Here is a 5829-nt window from a genome sequence, read left to right as displayed (position 1 = left end):
CGGAAACAGCTTCTCACCACAGACACTTGCTCTATCGAAAGCTCCAACTCCTCAGGTTCTCCAATTGCCTGACTTCCGGTTTAGTTAGAACAAAGAGGTTTGGGCAAGAAAGCTCTTCTGGACGAGCGCCAGCCGAGGCATTGCCCTATACACATACACCACAGCAACGAAGTATTAAAATGAACTAGGATCACACTAGCACGTTATTAATCTCAGGTGCCCCACTCAAGCGGCGGCCATATTGAGTTTAATAACGTGCTAGATTAGTGTGATCCTAGTTCATTTTAATACTTCGTTGCTGTGGTGTATGTGTATAGGGTAATGCCGCGGCTGGCGCTCGTGTAGAAGAGCTTTCTTGCCCAAACCTCTTAGTTCTAACTAAACCGAAAGTCAACCAGTTGGAGAACTCGATATGTTGGAACTTTAGATAGAACATGTGGTTATATCCAAAACTAAAAAAATAACAGATTTAATTCAGCTTTAACAATTTTAAACTAAAAAAGGCAAAGAAGAAGAATATATGGCAGTGAGATCAGAAACACTTTCAGGTATAGATGATCTTCAGCAGTCAGTCTCTGCTGCCATGGCGCAGTCACATCTCACTTTCGGTGCTGCAGCGACACCTGGCGGCATGAGAGGAACAACAACTGGGCACTTTCTGTGCTGCAGCGACATTTGGCGGCCATGAGAGGAACAACAACTGGGCACTTTCTGTGCTGCCGCGACATTTGGCGGCCATGAGAGGAACAACAACTGGACGCGTCACGTGACCTGAAAAGTTTACAAAGTTTAAAAGTTGCTGAGTGAGTTTATCGTGCGATGTATTTCCATCGGGCGGTGCGCACAAGAAAGAGAGTGTTGACATTTGATTGTAAGTGGATTTTATACTAAGATTGGCTGAGGGAAATGGGTGGGGTTATAGGCAGGAAGTGAGATACCGCCCAGCCTTAGTCGGCGTGTTCCTTGATATGGGGTGAGTCGTGTGCTGCTTTTACATAGAGAAATCTTAGAAATGATGAGTAGAATTATGTGTGATGGAGGGACCAGTGAGGGCTGTGTGTGCTGTAGACCCGATTAGGAATGGTCTGTGTCGGGATTGATCGTGTGTGTGTTTGGCCTCCCACGTGTACGGGCGAAGTGAGGCCCGAGACGACATGTGCACAGCATGGAGGGGGCATCTACACCGGGGTCAGCGATCTCCTTCACCATCATTGTCATAGGGAGCACTAGTAAGTTGTAGTCTGTGGAGGTTTAATAAGTTTGCTTCCATACCTCTACCACTGATGACGGGATCATTTTGTTAATTATATATTATTTAATCATATTTAATATTGTATACTATTTAAAAATGTAATTTACTATTACCATCCTTTTAAAATAAAATACACAAATGCCGTGTTACAAACATAACGCTTCAGAATAAAACTACATGCACAATCGCACGTCATTGGAGTGCATGACATTGCGGTTCTGTTTGTTCCAGTGCAGGTGATCACACTGTGGGTGGGAGGTGTGTTTGGGGTGCCATTGAAATGAATGGCGCTGCAACGCACCTCCCGCAGCCAAATTTATCTGGCTGAAACTGAAGATGCCTTTTTTTTCCCCACTTTTTTTTTTAATATATTTAAAAGAATAATTGTATTGTGAGCACATGGCGCTTGAATGGCGGCTGCAAGTGGCAAGATTCAGCAGACAGCAGCTGAATGTAAAAACAGCAGGTGGTGGGCTGGTCCAATAGCAGGTTGGCTATTACATCTGCCCCCTGCTTAATGTGCCCAGTGTGGAGAAGAGAGCTAGGGGATCAAACTAATCGAGTATAGTTGACAACTATTATTATTGCTCGATATAGTTGGTTGCAGCTCTAGAATTGATCAAAACTGAAACAGTGCATGCAACTTCAGACCTCATATCAGCTCTAATGCATGTGTCTTCAGACTGGCTCTGATGCATGTGTCTTTTGACCTCAGTCCAGTTACAATACCTGAGACTGGCTCCACTGCATGCTCTTTCAGGCTTCAGATCAGCTCCGATGCATGTGCCTTCAGACCTCAGAAAGGCCCCACACCCTGTTACCCCTGTAGGGGTGCAGGATGGCTTATTCCATACAGCACACTAGAGCTACAGCTAACGATTATTTTCAAAATCGATTAGTTAGCCGATTTATTAAGTTCGGTTAATCGGATAAACACTAAAATAAAGTTTAAAAAATGGCTCCAATGATAGAACTAGTTTGTATTGAGGTTGTAGTCCATCACAGGAGCAAGCTTGGCGCGGTGGAAGTAAAAAAATGGTGTGGTGTGCAATATAGTGAAAAGGAAAGTGTAAAATTATACAGCAATGAATGCAGAATGGCACCGGCTATAGAGGACTGCAAAACCCAGCAAAAGCACATTATACAGCGCAATGCAGAATACCACCAGCTATAGAGGAATACAACAAATCCCAGCAATAGTACATAATAGCTGGTGGCTCGGTGTCCTCAGTCCCTGGTGGGCTTTCAGCAACATCAGGGATGTGGGTGGGCTGTGTAATTGGCAGCCTAGTGACCTGTGAGTGCCAGCACAAATGCCATTGTATGCCTGGAGCTGCCAACTCTTAGTAATTATGCATCTGTGTAGGGGAAGCGGGGGTTAATTTAGGTCAGTGCACTTGGTCTTTAGGTGCATTTTCGAATGGTCTGACAGTGCAGCTTAATGCGCTTATGCATGCAACAGGCATTTTTGTTTTCTCTTTAAACGCATTGTAGCACAGCGCACACACAGCTTAATTGCGGGTGCTTTGCCTGCTGCTGTAATAGTGAATTGGTGTGCTACAACACAAGTGTGAATGGGTCCTTAGGGAAGATCGGGTTTATTAATTCCACAAAGCTGGAGTTGTGCTTAAAGTTATTCGATTGACGAGATGATCAGAAGACGCACTTCCTGACGTGGAAATCTGTAACAGCAACCTATGTATTTGTCACCATGGATTTCCTTAAACAGCAGATTGTGAACAGAAATAACTGCAGTCTACATATGATGAAAAGCCCATAATGGCCATGGGGAGTCCACGCTGGTGTGTGTGTGTTGTCAGACTTGGCAGAGCCAGAATATGTCCAACCCAACAATTGTAAACCAGAAACATAAACTACCTGCTGAAATGTCTGTTCTAATTTTCAGGGTCTCAGACCAGATGGCTGCTATTGGAACACAGAACGAAGGTACGTGACCACCCATGTGGCTGGGAGACATACCAGATGTACATAGTCAGTGATGAGAAATGTACTCCTGAATATACTCATATTGATGTATCAAAGGATTTACCTGAGACTGTGTACTTTTTTTTCACAATTTGGTCAGGAAAGGCACCTAAACTTTGAGAGGTTTATGTTTGTTAATATTGATTTTTCCCTCTATAAGAAGATCTCACCAAAGAGCAAACAATCATATCAAATGTAACTAAATTTGGTAATCAATTAAAATGTGTTATACTAAAGTTGCACAATACATATACACAGGACACTTAGTATATTTGAATTTTATGTGTTGCGCTATTGAAAGCCAGCATAGGAATTGGCAGAGAGGGGTGGCGACTACTGAGCAGTTGGTTAGGTGGATGAGTCTGGAAACAGCATTCATGAAAGGCTGAAGGGGGAATATCCTGTTTAGAGGTAGGACAACGGGAAGCGAGTTGCAGCCCATCACTGTAATGGCAGCACCATCGGCCAATAGTGGGGCTTACAAGGGGGGTAGAACTAGGCTCGAGACCCAAAAAGGGTCAGTTTTTGTATACCAAGTCATTCTGGTCATCGGGGCTCTTCTGTGTTGATAGGTTTTTGTTTTTCCCCACTCTTTATCAGACAGAACAGGAAGAAAGGTTTTTGTTTTTCCCCACTCTTTATCAGACAGAACAGGAAGAAAGGTGAAGTCCCAACAGGTACACCTTTAAAATATAACGGGGGTCCTAACTGTTCCCCATTCTAGCCAAAGCTAAAACTAAGTTGGGGCTGGAGGTGGGCATTTATTAGCATTTTATAGGAATGTACTTGCTAATATTGTGATTTCCTTCCAGTGCATGGATGTGTCCACCGTCCTCCATCATTGCCATCTTGCAGACTTGATTGTGACTGTATGACATCCGTTACATAATGGTAAGTGTAGTCTAATGGGTGTTATATATCACCACATGAAAGACTGAACAGACCAGTAGCCTGTGATGATTTCTGTACTGCTGACCGGAGATCAACTCCAATGGAAGCTCTAAAGGATTTACCTGAGGCTGCAGTTGTTCGAATGGTTTTACTGTCTAGCTGGTGGGGGTCAGGCCTATGTTACATCATTGGCAATCTTGAGATGTTGTTTTTTTTTCTCTTTCGGCATAAATTATTAATTTACTTAAAACACATGTTAATATTGTGATTTCCTTCCAGTACATGAGGTATCGGTGCCATCTTGCAATCCTGATTGTGGATGTATGATGCCCCTTTCGATGCTGGTGTATACCATAGTAAGTATACTTTAATGCGTGTTATGTATTACCGCAGGGGTAGGTAACCTTGTCACTCCAGCTGTGCTGAAACTACAAATCCCTTCATGCCTCTGGCTATCAGTCTTGCAATGCTTCATGGAACTTGTAGTTTCACAACAGCTGGAGGGCCAAGGATTCCTACCACTGTATTACCACATGGAGGATGGGGAGACCAGTAGCCTGTGATGATAGCTGTACTCCTGACAGGAGATTGTCTCCAATGAAAGTCATAAAGGATTTACCTGAGGCTACTCATTTTACAGTACATCGTATTTATGAGATTCTAAAGTCTAATACTGGTGTGGTCAGTTAGAATAATTGGACCTCTCAGGATTCTGTGGCTGGTGGGGAAAAGGGTTTCTTTAAAGCTACAACTCCTGCGGTGCTTTTCCTGAACTAGTCACACTTGTCTTAGCAGTATTTTTTTTTTTTTTCAATTTCAAATCATTTCGAAACGCATCTATTAAAATGGTGATTTTTCTTCCAGTACTTGAAGTGTCCATTGATCATCGGTGCTATCTTGCAGTCCTGCTTGTGGATGTATGACACCCCTACCATTCTAGTGTCCACCATGGTAAGTGTAGACTGTGTGTTACCATATGGAGGATGGGGAGACCAGTAGCCTGTGATGATAGCTGTACTCCTGACAGGAGATTGTCTCCAATGAAAGTCATAAAGGATTTACCTGAGGCTACTCATTTTACAGTACATCGTATTTATGAGATTCTAAAGTCTAATACTGGTGTGGTCAGTTAGAAGAATTGGACCTCTGAGGATTCTGTAGCTGGTAGGGAAAAAGGTTCCTGAACTAGTCACACTTGTCCTAGCAGTATTTTTTTTTTCTCAGTTTCAAATAATTTAGAAACGCATCTATTAAAATGGTGGTTTTTTCTTCCAGTACTTGAAGTGTCCATTGATGTTCATTGGTGTTATCTTGCAGTCCTGGTTGTGGATGTATGACACCCCTACATTCTAGTGTCCACCATGGTAAGTGACTAGACTAATGTGTGTTACCATATGAAGGACAGACCAGTAGCCTGTGATGATAGCTGTACTTCTGACAGGGGATTGTCTCCAATGGAAGTCAAAGGATTTACCTGAGGCTACTCATTCTACATCTTATGTATGACAATCTGAAGACTAATACTTGTGTAGTTAATGAGAAGAATTGTACCTTATGGTTTTGTTGTGGTGATATCACACTTGTCATATCAGCAGTGTTTTGTCTGGTTTTTTTTGCATTGCCAGTGAATTCTAATTTTTGTGAAAAGCGCTTATTAAAGTTGTGTTTTTTTTTTTTTTTTTTTTTTTCCGGTGTTTAAA

The sequence above is a fragment of the Nanorana parkeri genome, unplaced genomic scaffold (assembly GCF_000935625.1).
Source record: "Nanorana parkeri isolate BGI_ZX_2015 unplaced genomic scaffold, ASM93562v1 scaffold1256, whole genome shotgun sequence".
In the NCBI taxonomy this organism is placed as follows: domain Eukaryota; kingdom Metazoa; phylum Chordata; class Amphibia; order Anura; family Dicroglossidae; genus Nanorana; species Nanorana parkeri.
The sequence above is the reverse complement of the archived record's forward strand: the minus strand, read 5'-3'. Positions refer to the sequence as shown.